This window comes from Calonectris borealis, chromosome 2 (assembly GCF_964195595.1).
Source record: "Calonectris borealis chromosome 2, bCalBor7.hap1.2, whole genome shotgun sequence".
Lineage (NCBI taxonomy): Eukaryota > Metazoa > Chordata > Aves > Procellariiformes > Procellariidae > Calonectris > Calonectris borealis.
In genome coordinates, this window is record NC_134313.1 from 15,779,610 (window position 1) to 15,800,489 (window position 20,880).

General features: G+C 40.0%; 1 protein-coding gene across 1 annotated transcript in view; it reads left to right on the forward strand.

The window, feature by feature from the left end:
• SAMD12 (sterile alpha motif domain containing 12) overlaps positions 1–20,880 on the forward strand; it is a 98,611-nt gene that overhangs the window by 26,515 nt on the left and 51,216 nt on the right. The window lies entirely within an intron of this gene.

Here is a 20,880-nt window from a genome sequence, read left to right on the forward strand (position 1 = left end):
TAAGACTTGTGCTCCAGACCCTTCACCAGCTTCGTTGCCCTTCTCTGGACACGCTCCAGCACCTCCATGTCTTTCTTGTAGTGAGGGGCCCAAAACTGAACACAGGATTCGAGGTGCGGCCTCACCAGTGCCGAGTACAGGGGCACGATCACCTCCCTGCTCCTGCTGGCCACACTAGTTCTGGTACAGGCCAGGATGCCATTGGCCTTCTTGGCCACCTGGGCACACTGCTGGCTCATGTTCAGCCGGCTGTCAATCAGCACCCCCAGGTCCTTTTCCTCTTGGCAGCTTTCCAGCCACTCTTCCCCAAGCCTGTAGCGTTGCCTGGGGTTGTTGTGCCCCAAGTGCAGGATCCGGCACGTGGCCTTGTTGAACCTCATACAGTTGGCCTCGGCCCATCGATCCAGCCTGTCCAGGTCCCTCTGCAGAGCCTTCCTACCCTCGAGCAGATCAACACTCCCACCCAACTTGGTGTCGTCTGCAAACTTACTGAGGGAGCACTCGATCCCCTCATCCAGATCATTGAAAAAGATATTGAACAGGACCGGCCCCAATTTTGAAAAATTACATAATTGTTGAGCACCAGGAGTGAAATGTGTCACAGTCACAAAAGGAGTGTGGGACTGTAATAGCCTTGACGATGTCTGAGGAGTGTTTCTTGTGTTATCAATCTGTCAAGCTTTCCCTCATTGCAGAAGTGCGCTAAGGGGGGGTGGGATTTCATTAGGAGAGTCTGGAAAAGGGTGGCCTGGGGCAGAGTGGAGTCTGTCTTCCCCTCAGTTACCGTGGGTGGAATTGAGCTTGCTGATGAGGGCAACTTAAATTAAGCGTCTATGTGTAAGCTAGGTGTCTAAACTCCTATTACATTTGGTGAAGATCCAGTCAATGTGCTCAGAGGAGCATAGAGAGGGATCAGACTCCATCTGAAGTGAGCACCACTCAGCTGAATCTGTCTACGCTTTGGGGACTGCATTGGCACGTAGGTTTAGGTACTCAGATCTCAAACTCAGTTCTGTCCTCTGCCTTACTAGCTAACCAGCCTCTGTGTTTGATGTTGAAATGGTTATGTCTGATGGAGGTGAAACCTTGCATTAGGAGACTGTATTTCAGAAGCTGCATTTACCTCAAAGATTGTACGTTGAACACTTAGGATAGACCAGTCCCATGTATACAGCTATGTTCAAGACGATCTTCTGGCAAGCAAATACTGCTTAATCTGAAAAAAAGTCTGTCTTTTGGATTAAAAGGAAATAATTGGAGTGTGTGTTTCATTTTTCCCCTTTCTTTTAATTGGTCTTGGACTTTCACTGAAGAGCCTGTCGCTCTTCAGTAGAAGTGAAGTTCTTGCTCTGTGGTTCAGTTTTTCCAACTGTAGAAGAATGATGACAATTAGAACCAGTTAAAACTGTTGTTTCAGTAGAAAACTGAGATGTGGAATAAATTTGCTACCAAAATTTTGTCTTTTGTGTGTGTACGTAGGTAAAATCAATTGTCCAAAAGCTCTTCGATGTGTCCCTGAAAACTAGAAAACATTGGCTTGGTCCGGCTGCCCAAGAATAACAAATTCAGCAGCATGTTTGCTGCCTGTTCCCCTTCTTCTCCATGGGACAGATTTTCCAGCTGTTTTCCGTGGTGGGTAGTGGTGAAGGCCTCCACTGGTGCCTTGTCTGTGTCATGCCTCTGATTTTGATTGGAAGTATTTGGTGGATGGGGAGTAGGGTGTGCATGGTGTTTGGCTCTGAGGGATATCTTGTCTCATTTGGGGCCTCTAGGCACTGCAAAAATGCCAGTAATAATGACCTGAAGTCAAGGAGGCTTTTCAGTATGCTTTCATTTCATACTTTGCAAATACTAGTTCTTTTTAGCTATTTCTGAATGTGGACTTCAGTCAGAAGTGTTTCTGTTTTATCTCTATTCTACGGTCAGCTGCAGATTACTGTGTAGCTGATGTGCCACTGCAGGGAGCAGGGAAACAACTCCCAAATGTTAAAGCAGACATTTTCTATGATGCTGTGTATTATCAGTGGGGCAAGCAGAAGGTAAGGAGAATGTCATGTTTAATGAGAGACAATTCTTCCCTTTCCCTCTTTAATTTTTTTGACCAACTGATTTGTAAGTAGCATGGGGTTTCCTTGGCTGTGATGCCAGTAAGCGAAACTTTGATACAGTGATTCAGCATGGGGATGGCTTTAAGTGCCTCTGTCCTACTTCTAGTACTTCTGTGCTTCTGGTTATGTTGATGGGGTGGTTTTATATTGTAGAAATCATAGAATCATACAATCATAAAGGTTGGAAAAGACCTCTAAGATCATCGAGTCCAACCGTCAACCCAACACCACCATGCCCACTACACCATGTCCCTAAGGGCCTCATCTACACGTCTTTTAAATACCTCCAGGGATGGTGACTCCACCACTTCCCTGGGCAGCCTGTTCCAAGGCCTGACCACTCTTTCAGTAAAGAAATTTCTCCTAATGTCCAATCTAAACCTCCCTTGGCGCAACTTGAGGCCATTTCCTCTTGTCCTATCGCTAGTTACTTGGCAGAAGAGACCAACACCCACCTTGCTACAACCTCCTTTCAGGTAGTTGTAGAACGCGATGAGGTCTCCCCTCAGCCTCCTCTTCTCCAGGCTAAACAACCCCAGTTCCCTCAGCCGCTCCTCATAAGACTTGTGCTCCAGACCCTTCACCAGCTTCGTTGCCCTTCTCTGGACATGCTCCAGCACCTCCATGTCCTTCTTGTAGTGAGGGGCCCAAAACTGAACACAGGATTCGAGGTGCGGCCTCACCAGTGCCGAGTACAGGGGCACGATCACCTCCCTGCTCCTGCTGGCCACACTAGTTCTGGTACAGGCCAGGATGCCATTGGCCTTCTTGGCCACCTGGGCACACTGCTGGCTCATGTTCAGCCGGCTGTCAATCAGCACCCCCAGGTCCTTTTCCTCTGGGCAGCTTTCCAGCCACTCTTCCCCAAGCCTGTAGCGTTGCCTGGGGTCGTTGTGCCCCAAGTGCAGGACCCGGCACTTGGCCTTGTTGAACCTCATACAGTTGGCCTCGGCCCATCGATCCAGCCTGTCCAGGTCCTCTGCAGAGCCTTCCTACCCTCGAGCAGATCAACACTTCCACCCAACTTGGTGTCATCTGCATATTGTCATTAACTACTGTCATTAACTATTGTTATCTGCATATTGTCATTAACTACTCTGGGCATTTGCAGGGTTAGTTCAAAACTAAGAATGATATCCAAGTATGACAGACTCTTAAACTAAAAGAAGTGTTGCAAGTTTCCAATGGGAGAGCAGAGGGAGGGAGGAAACAGTACAACAGTATGTTTCCTTGAATTTGGGAGGTGTCATTGTTAATGTACAACTGAGGCCTTCGGCACTTGGGAAAGACAAATGCTGTTGGTGACAGTGGCAAAAAAAAGTAATTTCCCTTAAGAGATTAGGGAATGTGAATTCAATTCCTTCAGCAAATCCACAGTTTAAGAAGAGAAAAGAGATTACCTTCTGTTTTTAGGCTATGTACTTATTTTAGCTTTTGAACTGTCTCTTGTTCTGTTCATGCAAACTTGTGATGTTTCCTGTTCTCCAAGTATATCAGCTGTCATCTTCCATCTGCCAGCCCTGTGAGACTTTACAGGCCGACACATAGCCATCTTCTGCCCAACAGTTCAGTCTTCACTTCACCTGCCAAACTGATCTTGTTACCCCTAGAGCCTGTATCTTTTCTCTTCATCCACCCCTGCTATGGAGAGCAAAGAGTTCGCTATAGTCAATGAGTTAGCTATGACCAGTTAAGACTGATGTAGTATTCAATCTTGCTTTGCAAACTGTTGCCTGAAATGGGAGATGCTGATCCTGGTCTCTGTGGTGCAGTGCTACTAAAGCCCGCCTATGCCTGATTCAGATTGAATAACCAGCAGAATCTGCTTAGGGCTTCCCACCAGTCTCACTGCGAGTGTGCAGTGGGAGAAGCTCAATATGGGTTTCAGGAAGCAGCCATGCCCATCTTATGTCCCACAGCAGCTCACAGATGTCACCCTTCTCCTTGCAACATCAAGAACTGCAACAGTAGAAGCATCTAGAGTGTGCAGCCTGGGCTGTTGGGGAGAGGGAGCAAGGCCACCGTTTTGGGTTATAGGAAGCTGTTAAATTGCCCATTTCTTACAGCATAAACATTGCATTTCCTGTATACCTGGAGGTTGCCACACAACTGCTAGCAGTCATTAACATGATCTGGAGCATCAATTCTTCCATTTCCCTTACCTCCTAGTTCCTCACCCAGAGATCATAGTTATTACTGGTAAAGGCTGTTCTCAGAAGATGTACTTGGTAGAATGAATATTTCTAATTTTACCAATATCTAGGAATGAATATTGTGATGATGCATCAAGCTGCACTTCTAGGGTTAAATGTGTCCTTGACATGCATATCTAAAAATAGAAAACGTTCAACTCTGAACAACGTAGAGTTACTGCATATCTTGAGGCCTTTTTTCTATCCTTAACATAGAGAATCTCATAAGTGGGTATTATGTTCTGTCTATTTTCCTTTTTTCTCTAATGTCTGTAAGTGCATCCATCAACTACTGATGACTTTGCTGACCTAGACACCCTCTACTTTTTTTGCCTTTTTTTCCTTGCTTTAAACAAAAGCATGACAATAAAGTCTGTATCTAATGGTTTTAGAACTGCTATTAATTCATCTTTCATTCAAGGCTGATTGCTTTCAATCTTAGCAGTGCACTTTAGATTGTGAAGGATTTTGTGAATGTGTTTTCATTATGAAAAGGTAGATGTGACTGAACTTCAGCATACCTATGCTGATAATACAGTTTTTTATCTAAATAAAGCTTGTGTATGGGTTTGAAGATGTATTTTTAAACAATCAATATGCTTGCTGATTAAATAGAAAACCTTTTTCTCGAGATAAAGACTGTCACAATTGTATGTTCTCCTTCAGATATAAGACTGTCTCAAACTTACTTCTCTTTTGGTGATGCAGAATTTTTGCTTTTTTTCAGGTTTGTCCTAAAGAACAAACAGCTTAATTGTCAACATTTCAGCATTAGATGGTGATTTGATGAGGAAAACTGAGAGTGTTATTCCATGTACTAAGCTTTCCTGAAACCTTTATTGTTGACTGTAGAAGAAGAATCTGAAGTGCTTGTTAAGGTTCATGCTTATTAAACTGTCACTACTGTTTTCTTTTTCTGTAGGGAAGGCTACTTTATGGCTTGCAAACTATAGTTAATTGTCCATAGTAACTGGTAGCAGATTATTTTGGAAAAGTTTTTTTGCCTGAATAATTATCAGCTTTGTTTTCCATAGCTGTTGTTTCATGTTCCCTTACTCTCTGTTGAAATAATTTAGTATCGGAAGGGTTTCATTTTTAAACAGTATTTTTGAAGGGGAGAAAAAAATAAAGAACAGTGCCAAATGAATGCTCAGATCAGATAAGTGTTCAGCATGTTGATTAAACTCTCAAATTCAGATGAAATTCAATTAGTTGTATGTGTCCATTAGTACATATTGCCCCTTCTGACTTTTGCTGGGAGGAAAACAGTGTAAGATATTATTCTCCCTCCCCTCCCCCCCCCGACTCTTTCTCCCCCGCCCTGGTTCCCAGGTTGTAAAGGACACAAAAATGCTGATAAAAGCCAAAAAAAAGAATAATTGGAAAGGAAGTTGTCTTAGCTTTTGATGCCAAAAAGAATACTGTAGAATGTAGTCAGGTTACATGAACAGGCCTGACATTTGGGGGGAAAAACCCCACACCAGAGTGCATCCTATTGTTGTGCTCTAAAATATTTTATGCAAATTGCAAGTGATTCTAAAAACACAAAATAAACTGAACAGATGAAACTGAACTTGAAAATTTAATTAGCTCCTGCATACATGGCACAACAATGGCAAATAAAACCCGGTCATTGTTGATGAAATTCTTATTTAACTCTTTTCTGCATGTTCCTCATGTTCTTCCTCCCATACCCCTCTCCCATGGTTAGGTTTGTATTCTGGATTTGGGTGGTTGTTCCCCCACACCTTTTTTTTTTTTTTTTGGACAAACCTGGTTCCCCTTGGGATCTTACCACACTTCTACCAGGTTGGAGACGGGGCAGGATGGAGTGGAAGTGCAAGTGTGTCTTAGCTGAACTGAGCTGATGATGGAGCACCGCATTTAATGGTGTATTTCCTGCAGCACGTTTCAGTCCCCAACCCCTGTTTTCTCTCATTCTGTTGAGTTAACTGCTCAGTTCTTTGACTTCAGTGAGTTGATCAGTTTATCATCTACCTGAATTATATCACTCTGGCTTTTATTAGTGATGGAATACTCTGTACTAGTTGGTCAAGAGCAACCAGTAAGGCAACCAGTAAGAACTGTCCCCTTTGGCAGCGTTTCCTTGTTAATTTGGCTTATTTTAATCACTTTGCCATGCTGGCAGTCCTTAGGGAGGGTATTGCTTTGCTGCTTTTGCTGCTGAGAGAAAAGTCTGAGGAAGTGCAGTCTAAGTAGAGCTAAGGGGAGACTGAATCAGATTAGGAGAAGCAACACGAGATATCAATCTAAAAGAGTAGTAACCTTAATAACCAAATGTGTTTTGATTTTACACTTCACCAGCTTTACCAAATGCTTCAGTTTGTCCTAATGTGTAAGAGATGAGAACTGGGTGATCTTACAGTGAAACAGGAGATTGCAAACATTTTTTTGTTCAGAGAAACGTAGCAGCCCTCTGCGTCCAGTGCTATAATTACATGAACAATTGAATGGGGAGCAGTGAAATTATCCATCTTGTAGCCTGGGATATATGATTGAGCTCAAAGGATCAAAAGAAAAAGCCGAGGAAGGCATAGGCTGCAGGGATAGTAGGTGGATGATGGAGGTCAGGCAAAGCAGTAGAATATGTGCAGCAAAAGGGAATTTGACTGCAGAGGATGAAATATAGTGTAAAGGAAGAATAATTTCTAGAATGAGTCTGAATATCCCACTGTATTTATAAATCTTAGAATTGAGGAAGAGATAAAAACAGAAAATTGTTGCTGCTGCATGCAAATACACTAGAAGAATAAGACTTCTGTGCTGACACAAGCAAGTAGGGCTGTAAAACAAGGTAGAACTTGAAACTTTCCTACCTGTTAGAAAGTTCCTCTCATAATTTTATTAATGGGTATTAATCTGCCACATGTATAAACAGATTGACTACAGCCTCTCCCTTAGCAAAGCTCTTATTGGTTGTTCTCTTTTAACCCTGTTCTAAATAGATTGACAAGGATTATTGTATAAAAACAGTAAATTGAATTTCATTGACCTTTGGAATCTGCATGAAGTAGAAAAATGTAAGTGATGAGCTTTAGATGTGTTATTGATGTTTTAATCAGTGAAGCAACACAAAGCAAAAACCATACGTGAACATTTCTTTTCTACTTTCACTTTCGAGATTAATTATCACAAGTGGTTCTTATGTTTGATAGTGAATGCCTTTAGGACCAGTGAATTTTGACCAATTTGTTAGAAAAGTTATTCTAATTTACTATTTTTATTCTCCAAATATATATAAAAAAATAACCCAGCTCTTACTGTGTTGCAACACAAATCTTAGACGGTAAGTAATTGCCATAGTGCTGGCAATTAGTTTCAAACAACGTGCCATAATAGTTCAGTGCATTTCTACCGTGTATTATGCCTGGGTTTAGAAGTGATCAAGATGTTAAATAGCATTCCTAAAGGTTATATCTGATTATACTAGCTGAGAGAATAGCATCACAACCATTTGTGGATATTGATAATATTTTCTTGTCTGTCAGGAAACAGCCTTTTATTACGTGCATCAGCTAATGATTTTTTGTAGTAAAATAACAAAAAGTTATAATACTCAATGTGTTATTTCAAAGAAATAAAACAGGAGTAGGATAAAAGTGAGGAAGAAACCTCCACCTCCCTGTAATCTCTTCCATGAGAACATAGAAAGATATTTCATCTCCTGAAGTAAACCTTGAAGCTTTCAGTAATCACGAGGGGATTGCATCTCATCTAGGGACAGTTCAAAAGTGTTTGACTTCAGCGGAAAATCCTTGTTGACTAAGGGGGTTTTCGAAACATGTCCTCATAAGCAGCTGGCAATAAAATGTTAATTTATAATTCTAAAATGGTGGTATAGCAGCTTTATACAAGGGGTGAGCAGCTCCATGTAGGAAGCTTCAATGAAAAAGTGAAATGGGAGAGAAATGGGAAGATGGGGGGGGCCTGACTGCTAGAACGGTGTTGCTGCATCTTGGAGCGAGGGGGCTGTCTTATGAGCCGCAAGCAGAACAGCGTAGATGGCGTAGAAGGGACAGGGCAGGTGAGAGAGAAAATGTGAAAAGTACTACACATCTCCAAGAGAAAGCTGAATTCCTTAAAAGCTAGATTATCTGGAAGCCCCATGCAGTGCCTTGCAAAACTAACTGGGTCTGTCAAAATGCTGCCTGTCAGTAGATGGTGCTCTTTGTATCAGCTATTTACTCATGCTGCCTCTGTTTGGCTGTGTTTTCATGTAAAAGGTCTGGTAACATTCCTTAACAGTTCATTTCTCTGAATTCTGATGTCTGGGAGATTAGAAAACGGAGGCTTTTGAAGGACTGCCAAAAAAAAAAAAAAACAAACCAAAACGTTTTGACTAGGTTCCTTTCAAACATTCTCCATCCTTGAATTTTTTTTGCTTGTGAATGTGTATTGTTTTGAACTTGGACAAATTCAGAAGCTTCCAGCATAAAAACCTTGAACAAACATTGTGGATTGGAGAACATATAGCAGACTAATTCAGTTTGGCAACTGACCTGTAAGACACTGCAATAACTGGTCTAAAATAAAACTGCAAAGCAGATTTGGCAAGTCATTTGCGGTTCTAAAGTTTTCTTTTGCGTACTAACTTTGCAGTTTTACCTGCTGTTTCTGGATAGATAGGAATTAGTTTATTTTTAAATGAAATGCTTCTTAGAAAGGACTTAAATGAATCAATGCAATTGTGAGTTTTACCTGGAGTAATTTATTCAACGGTAGTTGGATGGATATAAAAAGCTGCATAAAAGTGAAGATTTCTGTATTAATGTGATTGAAGTATTATTGGACCTGCCTGCATTTTTTATTATTCAGAAAATATGCCAGCTCTGAAGAAAAAAAGTTAAATGTGTTAACTGTGTAAAAATATCACTTGCCAAAGGCTGCTGTTGAGACGAAAGCCTTGATCTGGGCAGCAGAACAGCATGGCAGACCTAATGGGGAATTTGAGATGTTTAATGTTACATGTGCCTTTATGCAGTGGTCTGTGTATGGAACATCAGCTACTTAACCAGGAGTTAAATTTTGGCTTGTGAGGTTAGTTTGCCCCTGGAGTGAATCTTGAGAACTGCCTGCTGTTCACTGCCTGACACAACTGGTCTTTCTGCAAACAGAAACTGAAGGATTAGCGTAAATTTTTCATGTAATCTTAAACTACAGGCAAATGATCCAAGAAAGAGAAGGGAACTGAGTTCCTTTCAGAAATGTAATTAAAATATTTCTTATTCAGGGCCAGTTTGTCTTCCCAGCACATTGACTTAGATATCCCTTCACAGGTCTCTCTCCAGAAAGGATGTATACATCAACACATTATAGCAGATGAATATCGTTCCTCACAATGCTTAGTTTACCTTCTCTCAGCCCTTCTTTAACATTCATCTCCTTACGATCCAAGTTCCTTATATTGAGGTCAGGTGGGCACAATATTTTTGCTGAAAATCTCAACTCCACGTTTCTAGGGACATCTCACAGCTGCCTTCCCCAGGAAGATGTCGCTGGGACATTTTGGGCTCAATTTACAAATAGTACCTGGAACTGAAGATGCAAATCTTCACTTGACTGGCATTTCTCCCCTGCTTAGCCTCTTTGTTGTGCCTGCTGGGATGTTCCTGGGAAAGTCCCATTTTCCCATGAATGGCCTGATCTAAGAGAGATGCTCAGAGCATGGCAACATTAACCTCTGCCTTCCTTCCCCCCCGTCTCCCTTTTGAATCTGGTCTGCCGAGTCCCATATATCTGGGCTTTATAACTCCAAATATTCAGGGTTTTGAGCAGAGATGGTGTTGCTGCCACATCCTTTTGTTTCCTTTTAAAATAAGGACAAGCTTCTGACCTTTCTTTTGCCTTTGAGTTTATTTGCTGCATTACAAGAAGAGATGCTTCCTGTGAGTGAGAAGAGATGTCTCCCTTTGGCCTTGGCTGGCCTTGAGGTGAATATGGGACTTGTGCTCTGTGGCTTTTTGTGTATCATCTTCTTGTTGGCAAACTTAGGCTGCTTCCTAGCCAGGAGGGGCTGGCCTTCATGAAACTCAGTTTGAGGCTTTTTGCTTTCTCTAATAAAGGGGATAAAAGGGCATTGTAGTGCTTAAGCTCTTTTTATGAATATAGGACTTCATTGGGATGATAAGAGAATACAGGAATTCCCTTATTAGGGAGAGAAGACTAGTTTCTCAAAAGTAATTAGCAAGAAATTACATTGACGTCAGAAATGCCCTGCTTGTTTTGAAAAATTACTACTGTATCTGCCTTCTAGATATTTATTTAAGTTGAGAAATCCTTTATGACCTTCTACACAGGCATTGCAATGCTATTGCATGAATCAGATGGCTGGGCTAATCTGCCTCTTCTATCAACATTTGCCTTTTTTCTCCTGCCTTTGCTGGAAGTGGAAGCAATGTCATATTGGGAAGCAAGAGGTTGACCTGTCAGCTGAGGCTCAGAGACCTCTTCTTATTCATACTCATGTACACGTCTGACCTATAAAGTTGTTCTCCTCAAAATGTATTTGGCTCAAGAGAACATACTTAAGAGTCAACTGGCAAAGATATCTAGAAAACTTTGATTGCTGTTGGGGTATAAAATGCCTTGGCTGCTGCACTTGCCTTCTGCATATGAATGAGCCTATCCATAAAGACTGAAAGTTGGCATGGAAAGGTTATACTACTTCTTACAGTACAAGCCTCTTAATTGGCACATCTGCTGGAAACAAAGGTGCCAAAAATGTGATTCACTCGGCAGGAGTAAACCTTGTAAGAAAGCGACCTGTCATTATTTAATAGGGATTAAGATCCTCTCAGGTTGTTAGATGTTCTCCGTGTACAAATGTACTGTTGTTGAGCTAATGGTGGAATTAACCTCACTACCTGCTAATGCTGAAGTAACAGTTTCTTTTATAGCTGTTCTCATATAGAAATGCTTCACTGTCTGTGTCTTTAAGATCAAAAAATTGACTCTACCCTTCACCTCTGACATATAACAGCTGTTAAAAAAAATACACAGCTACTTCTCAAATCCTAGGTTGTGACATGTCGAGCATCTTCTCAACAGAACACTGTAATTAGAAATGGAAGATCGAGGTGTGGTCTGTGCTGGACAGATTTATTATGTCAGGGTAACTCCACCAGTAAATCCCAAGAACAAAAAAATTCCGCCAGTATCATTAATGACAACTCCCGCAGAGAAAGGTACACTGCGTTGGCAAAAGCAATATTATGCCATAGATGTGTTTTTCTTTAAAAAGTTTGTCACCACAAACCACATAACCCCCACTGACACTGTTAGGTACATGTTTCTGAGATTAGGCTTAGCCTGTATTTGAATAACCTTTTTATTAGAATATCCTGAACATTTAGAAACCTAGGGAAGATTTTTTTTTTTAATTTAATTTGTAAGGAGAGACTTGGGATTTTAGATATACATTTATGTTTTGTTATTCGTGTTACCTGAAATCTCTGGAAAGACCAGAGTACTGCTCTGTACAACCTCTGTTTTCTTTTTCCCATTAAATAAAGACCTGTTTGTATTACAGTAGAATTCCTAGTAAAGAAAATTAATTCTTATAAGCCTTAGAAAATTCTACCATTAAGCTACACATCATAATTTTTAATTGACACATTTCAATTCATATCCATCTTAGTATGGGTAATGTGAATATGAAACAGGTACATTTAAAACAGTCTAGTTCTTCTCATTTCAAGGCAGCTTGTTTTGTGATTCTTATTTCTAACTATTGATAACTGAGCTGTTTTTGAAAGAATCCAATTAAGTGACTGAAGAATTGCAGATAAGGCATCACCAAATATATGTGCTTATGAGTCAGAAGCATTCTCGTGATCCACAAAACAAATACAGGCTGACCAACTTCCTTTAACTCTTATTATTGAATTAGCAAGTATAAAATCAAAACTTTGTGCTGTCTTTCAGATCTTTACATTTTTAGCTCTCGTCTTTTGCTGTTTATTGTTCTGTAATTAAAGAGCAACAAGATTTCAATGTATTATTGATATTTTCATGCAAATTAAACATTTTTCCAGTCTAGTTTGGCCAGTGGATTTTGTTGCTGCTACAGGCTGTATTTTAGCTAAATTCTTCTATATGACCATCTTTAAATTAGTATGTGAGAAATTCCGAGAAAATCAGTGGACCTACTTACATGCCTGGTTTGTGTTTGTTTTGATGGAATTCCTGATAAGCAGAATTGGTTTAGTTCAACTGCCTGAGATGCAACTTGCAGAGGTGCCAGGATTGGTTTAAAAAAAGAAAAAGTGGGAATGGAGACTCCTTTGTAATTGTCAGATTTGTAGTATAGGTAGGTTTTGGGTGGTGTTATTTTTTTATTTTTATTTTAATCTAGACCTCGAGAAAATATGTTTGACAAATACTGAACTTCCTCAAAAGCGGAATTTCAGTTGCTCTGACTGACTCAGTATTTCTGAGTTCAGGACAAACTGTTAGAAAAGGGGGAGCTACATTTTATCACTGTCTTAGTTATTAGATATTCCTGTTTGCTTTCCTACGTGTACCTGCATGGATTTGAACTTACAGCTTTCACCAAGATGGGGCACTCTCCTGTGCCCAGTACCAGTCTGAATGGAGTTACTCTGTGATGAAGACTCATGCCATAAATCTTCTTTGCAGCGGGTGTAGTACTTAGTCCTTAAGACAGGATAAAAGATGAGCTAACCTGCAAGTAATGTGTGCCATGTCGAGGGTGAATGTCTCGAATTTTTATTCTGGCTGTAGTGGATGGTTAAGTGCAATAAAGAACATATGCTTGTAATAAAGTTTAGTTAATTACTTGTTGTAAGTTGCTGTTAATACAGGGCTGTTAATTGAAATTAATTCTGTTTCTTCTTTGACTCAATAGTGGTAACAAGCAAGCTAGAGGAGTTCAAGGAGGAACCTTTTATCTTCATAGCTGCACAAGGCATGCTAATAGGGCACCTGCTGTGTGAACAGGAATTGTCCGTTCTCCAGATCTATACAGGATACAGAGTAGGTTTCTGTTTGTAAAAGCAGGAGGATTTGTCTTTACTTCTGAAGACTGTAATCTGTGATGTAAGATAGTGATGGTTAGAGCCAGACTTGGGTAGGTTTGAATTTTCTCAAGTAGAGAAGGGGAATCAAAGCCACATCAATGAGGAAGTATCAAACAATCGGCCTATCTTGTGAAGTAGGAACCCTCACCTTGACAGAGCAACTCTCCCTCTCTGCGTTTTCTCTGCAAATATCCAAAAGCAAATATTTAATTTTTGGACTGGAAGGAATCTTTGCACTGAGTGAAATGGATCTTTAGTTTGGCAAGATTAAAAATGCAGTGTTTTTAGATGAAGTGAATTTTTAAACATTATACTCTTTGATTTGGATTTGGCTGTCAAAACCTAAAATTGATTGTGCTCCTGGTCCTACTTGTGATTTTATTTTAAGCATTATTGGCCTGTCTGTCCCAGTTGTGGCTTTCAGGATTTTTGATAGCAATCAGAATGATGTCAGGCAAGCTTCTTGACAATGCTGAGGAGTGCTCTGTCTTCTCCTTTCTCGTCCTGACACTTCAGTTCTTCAAGTTTGTTGATAGTGCCACTGCCATTTATCTCAACACTGGCATCCGCCAGTCATAACTCTTGTTTTCAGAGTGCGATATTTCATTGAAAGAGAGTACTCTCATGGGAAATGTGTCACCTTATTTATCCTCACTTGTTGTTTCGATACTGTCTTTATCCCAATCAGAATAACGCTCAGTGATTTTTTTTTTTTGGACAACTTCGTACTTTCCTGTTGATGGTTATACTTGTGACAGCCTTAAGAGGGAGTTACCTTTCTGTAACAACTGCTTACTTTCCAGATCAATCTCATTATTTTTCATAATTTGTTTCCTTTTCCCCCCTTTGCAGTCTGTTTGTAGTACTCTAAGCTTGTGGCACCAGTACAGAAGGTACCGGATGGGGTCAATCCTGGTGTTGCTTGAAAGCCAGGTAAAACTTCCCTCTTCGTTCATCAGTCTTTGAACAAGTGGTGGTGCTACACTGATTTGGGACCCTGGGGTAGAAGGTTCTGCTTGTGTAGAGCTGGCTTTAAGCACTGCCAGAGCAGTCCCTTTGTAGGGACAGCAATTTACAGCAGTCCGCTGGAGGCAACCAAAGAAGCCAGTGGCTGACTTGGCCCCTGGGGTTGTGAAAAGACTCTGTAAGTGAGAGAGATGGGAGGCAGTGGACCACTGCTGCTAATACAGGAGGGAGACCCTCGTATAAGTGGCATTTGTTCCTCTCCTTTTCCTCCAGAAAGTGGGAGGATAGGAATAGCAAATCTACTTTACCTTTTCCACTTCTCCCACACCTTCCATGGCTTCCCTGCCAGTCGCCATTCTTTCCCTTACCTGGTCCTTCCTGGAGAGGGTAGACCTGGCCCTGTTCACCTTGTGCTCAGAGCCCTGAGCTGGTGCTGCTCAGGTGTTCTCATCTCCCTCTTCAACTCTGTTCTCTCCTTTCTCCCCCACAATATCAGAGGACCATCCCCCTCTATTCAGTGGCTGGATCAAGGGGGCAGTGATCTCTCTGTGTGTCTCCTTGGACTTCAGGTGTGTTTGAATTAGCTTAGAGTCAGTGAGGATGTGGTTCTTCTGGGGCCTTGGGTACCTTGTCTGGGCTTCATTTGGCTTCTGCGAGATACAGCAAGCTGGCTGCACTGAGTTGCTTCTCTTAAAAACCCAATATATTCTGAGAATGTGGATTTAGGTGAACCAGAAGGTATTGTAGCTCTACTCCGATCCTTCTGCTGACCAGTGGTGGGAAATAACTTGCTCTTGCAGGTACTTGTAACTGATGTTGTCTTTTGCGGGACCTGATGTCAGGCAGCATGGTGGGACCATGTGCCAACGGACCAGACCGGGGAAGAAGGGACTACGTGTAGGACAACATGCATGGGAGTGATGGGAAGGGCTGAGATGTGGGCTGGGTGCCGCTTCCGGCAGCATGCTTTGAGCATCAGGCTGTGTTAATAGATGTGAGTGCCCTGGGAGCTGCACAGCCTCCAAGTCTTGCTCATGGCATCATTATATGACTCTGCCATGCTCAGAGGGTCATAGATTAGGCCAACCGGTTGCATTTTGCATCTTGCCATGTGAAGCAAGTAAGTTTGGGGCTGCAAATGTGAGACACAAGCTTGCAACTCAGGGAATGCAAGGCGCTGGCTGACCACCCTTCCAGCTCAATTTGGGAGTCTTGGTGGGTCTCCCATGTCTCCATAGTTCTCATTCAAAGTGGACATTGTGTTTTGATCAGTCATTTCTTGCACAATAACTGCTGTAGTGTCTCTGTTTTAATCCTTCCTGGGTGGCATTAGGGTTTATGCCTTGGCTAAACCAAAGTTCGTGCAAAGTTGGCCTTTAAAGTGTGCTTTAAACTAAATTGCAATGATTTCAAAATATATTTTATTTGCTGTACTGATTTTTTTTGTTTTTCACAGTGATTTAAGTAATAAATTAGAATGTGACTTTGAATTTCTGATCCAATTAAAGTTTTAAACACTCAATATTTTATCAACATAAAAGGGAAGGTGTCTTACAGTATTTTCCTGTTTTTTTTTTTTTTTTAAAAAAAATAAATGTATTTCCTTTGCTTTGTCGTTTTCATCTCTTCTTGGTATTAAAATTCTCAGTAACACAGATGGGAACCCAACACAACGGAGGTTTCAGTGGTTTTATGGGGTGTCTGCTTATTACTGTAATTTTCTCTAGTCTTTGCTGGAAAAATTTGTAAGTATGACTATCTGAGAAAGTGTATTTCTAAACCAAAAGGTGTCCTTTCCAGATTCTTCAATATTTTAAGATACCATATAAAAACACATTCACAAGCCTGGTTCATTTCTTCTGTTCTTTCCAGAACTGTAACTGGCTTTTATGTTAGTCATTGATTTTGAATTCTATATAGGCAGTTTAATGTTGGAGAAGTAATTTGGAATATATAAAAAAGATTCTTATTTTCTCAATTTTAGAAATATAACCTAAGCATGTTTAAAAAAAAAAAATCATGCTTTTGAAATTCTTACTGGGCATTGCAGCTCCTGCTGTTTTTTGTCATAAACGATGAAGATGATGATGTTAATCTTGCTTCCGGAGCAGCCTGAAAGATTTGACAGTAACTTAGATAGCTTTTGGAGCTGTGTAGTTTAAGTTCTCTGCTATATGTATCTATATCAGATACACATAAAATTTTATTTTTCTAATTTTTAAATATATCATTGGCCCTTTATAGTTTGCTTGCAGAAGACATCATGTTTTGATTAAACAAATATTTCCTTCTCCACTTCATGCATGAAGTGATCCCATTTCTTTCCCCTCAGTCTCTCTCTGTGATCACAGACACATCAATGGTTTTCTGACACGTTTTAGTGTTTCCTGCCCCAAATGACTCTGCATTTTTCTAGGGGTGACAGCCACCCATCTCACTCTCTCTGTCCCTACTAGGTGGCCATGACCTTATTACTTTTTTCCTTTGCTCTTCCCGTACCTCCCCTCACAGCTATCAGCCCCCTTTTCTCTCGAACTACCTAAGGGTTAACATAATGGTTCAACATTGAGCAGTTGTACTCCACGTCTACTCCGTGTGAAGATTTCTTTGTGTCTGAAACACAGCTGGCAGAGCTCCACGCTACTGGTCTAATAAATGATGGTGCTTCTCCTTGCAGCCTTGTCTTGCTTATGTCCTTTGACCAACACAGCTGTAACAAAATTGGTCCTGCTTTGTCTTTTTCTAGTTAGACTGTAAACTCCAGAGCAGAGTCTCTTGTGATGTATGTTGGAGCAGAATCTGCCTTAATGCTTTGAACAGCGCTTCTTTTATCCATCTCTGTTTCATACAAGTGTTTTTTTTAGGCAGAAACCGTAGGGTCTGACTTTGGATAAATTTGAATGTAAATATGCATTGATTTTGCTTATATGTCAGGATCAGTATGTTGGCAAATTGGATGTTACAAATGGTATCAGGCAGCCTTCTTCCAGCAGACCTGCAACCCTGTTTGACTGAGGACCCTCCACAATTACTGGATTTTGTAATCTGAGTAGATTTGTAAATGCACAAAATGTTTGGGTTGGAGAAGCTCATAGTATGTAAAGTAGTTTTAATAATGAGATTGAATCCTTTGTCACTCAGAAATATAGAAGCCTTTCTTTCTTTTCTGGAGTAAAATACAATAAATAAAGACAAAGAAATTCCGGTGAATAAATTGACCTTCAAAATTGGCAGGCTTGGTAAACTGCACCTGGAAGGCTGAAGAGAGAACCTGTTTGTCATTGCTTAGGAAGAGCAGGGCTTGGTTGCTAATGCTATTCTGAACACTGAAATACACTCTCAGTAGTGTGCAGGCTGCAAGTTCGATTTGTTTATTTATTCTTGAGTTGGTGATTTTAAGTACTGTCTTTGCACCATGGAACAAAGAGAGCATGAAATTGTGTCACGTATTCAATACACTAATTTTTTCTTTTCTTCTTGAGAGTAATTTTTATAGTTTGAGATACACATAGCAAAAACTGGGGTTAGCAATTTAGGAGAAAGAGTCTGACACAAAATCCTGAAGAAACAGGTTTTCCTTCAAATATACAAGAAAAGATCAGAATACTGAAGACTTATTCTCATTAGATCTGTATCTGGCACATGAGTTGGCATAGCATTTGGCGGGATTAAAGCTATTAAAGTGTTGCCAGCAAAGGGTGATCTTAGCATGAGTTTATGTCAGGAAAATGAAAGGAAAGGCCAGACCAAAGATTTTTTTTTTTTTTAATATGTTATTTTATTTTAATCAATATGGCCTATTGTTTGACTGAGCTGATAAACAGAAATAAAGTAAAACATAATCTGTTTTCCACCTGTCTAGGTAGTTTATATATAGTTAGTGGCAGGGGACTCATTTGGTAGGTATGTTTGATAGGTATGGTAAGGGTAATGGTTTACTAGGAATTTTTTTTAGTATAAGATCTAGCTTTAGAGCAGGGAAGAAACTAACAAATGAATTTTGTGGGAGGAAGGCATATTTTTTAATAGCCTTTCATTTAGAGCATCTGGTTGGAAAATACTTTGGGTATGATGTTCCAAAAATGAAAGTGACAACAATATACTTTTTATAACGATTGCTTTAAAAATCTTGTATTCCTCTAACTCATCAAGTCCTTATGAATTAAAAAATTAAACATAACGCTTGTTGGTGTTAATGTAAAAATGTCCTCTTTGGACTGCAGTTATAAGTTTAAGTCAAACATGTTTCACTCATAACTCTGAACATTGGATAGTAAAAAATCAGCATGTATGTTTGCTGTGCAGTGATCTGTATATTGTACAGCATAATAGCTACATTTGAAACCGTCTTTCAGTTCTACAGGCACAGAGGGAAATGTTAAATTTGTACTGTAATTGCTGATAAACTTGTTCTTCAGATATTTGAAATGATGGTGCTTAAACCTTTTAAGAGGAGAATAGTTGCTGGTACTGAAAAGAGCAACTTCTTAGTTAAAACAAACATTGGCACTACCTGCGTGCTTTCAGCTGGGAATAAATAGCTTGTAAATCTATAGCTAGCCGTATATATTTGTATACAAATATTTGTAATTTAAGTATTTTTATGATGTACCAGAAAAGACATTAACAATTTATTTTTCAAGAGCTGACAGACTTTCCTCTAGTCTTCAAAAATTCCAATATTCAAGAAATATCTTTAATTTAAGCAATAACTCATATAAAGATACACATTGAAGTCTTGACCCTGTTATTCAGGGATTTTTATGGAATCAGAGAGACTGCTTGTGTTATATGGCTATTTTTACCTTTTTTTTTCTTTGATATATTTGTGAAGCACATGCATTTATATATGCGTGTAATAAAAATCAGCTAACTGATACTATAATATTGGGCTCTTCATTGAAATTCAGTTTCTTCTTTGACTCAAATAGCAGTAACAAGTAGGCTAGAGAAGTTCAAAGAGGAGCCTTTGACCTTCCCAGTTGCACGAGGAACGGTTACAGGGCACTTGCTCTCCCTACAGAGCTTGCCCCTTCTCCAGACCTATGGAGTGTCCAGAGCGGGATGCTGTATGGGCAGAAGACTGACGTGCTTCTCAGAAAGCATAGTCGTCGAGCAAGCGCTGCCCTGGTTATAGTGCACCATCAACACCTCTGGAAGTTTCTTTTTTTGGTGGACGCCAAGTCTGTCAGTCAGGCTTCTGCCTACTGCAGGTTGGTGGTGGGTGGCAGCTAAAGATGAGACTCAATTATTTGGGGTGATTTTGTGCATTACTGTGATACCTCTAAATGTGGATGATGCCTATTCATGTGTTTGAAACAGGATTCATGTTTCTGGTAGTGTATTTTTGTTCAAAACAAAAAAGGCTGAGCTAAGGTATGTGCATTGTATTATATATTCAACTATAATTTTCCTGCTGTTTAACTTCTATCCAGGCAATGAAAAAGAGATAGGGAAAATTGGACATGAGAAATTCAAAACATGTTTGCCTGTTGGAATTTTAGCTCTACCATATTCCCTGGCCCTAGCTTCATATCTTTGCATGATGTACTTTATGGACTTAATAGGACATGCAAAGCACTAGCTTAAATCTGCTTTGGTCCTTTGGACTTCTAGTAATGAAAAATTTCAAAGCAACTTTGTCTGTCTGATAAATTACATCTGCAAAAATTCTGGGATAAACCCTGACTGGCAATATTGAGGGAATCCGCCATGAGTCCTAATGGAAAAGGATGGTTGAGATGACATTCCCCTTCACCTCAAATTTGTGCAGAAAAATTTCTCTTGAACCTTGTATACCACCAAGGAGCTGGAGGACAGGTATTCTGCATACACAGCATGGGAACAAAGGTACTTTGATTTTATTTCGTAGACTCAGTTCTTTGACAAAATCATGAAGTAAATGGATACATTGGTGTTCACACCCACTTACATCAGCAATGTCCAATGTGAAACATTCATTGTTGATAATAACGGCCCATCTATTTAAGATTTTCGTAGTCTCCTGGGCAGACTGTGTTGCAAAAAAAAGATGAAATCACTCTGAATATTTTTTTTTGTTGTTTTGCCTTCTTTGACAAGAAGCTTTATATCCCTGCAGGTTATCTAGAACTCAGCATTTTTATATGGTTTAAAAAAAGTGTATGTGCAAAGGTGAATTGTTTGATTAAATGAAATGTGACTTTATACATATGATAATGCAAATGACTTAATTTATGAATGTTTTACATATAAACTTAATCTATTTGTTCAGATAATCTATTATAAAACTGAATTTTCAGGGAAGTATTGAACAGTGGTCTTTTATTTTTATTTATTTATAAAGGAGCAACTGTTTTAAACAGGAGTCCTACTTATTTCACATAACAGTGATTATAGGAGGCTTAAAAGTAAAAAGAAGAAAAAAACTGCTTGTAAACATCACTCTAACTAGGAACGATGTCAGCTGAAATGCTCAGCATGAACCTCTATCACCAGCTCTACCGCCATTGGTGTGTAGTCTCCTTTTCCCAGACAGAACCAGTCTTTAAGCCTGTTTGCACTAAAGGGCTTTGT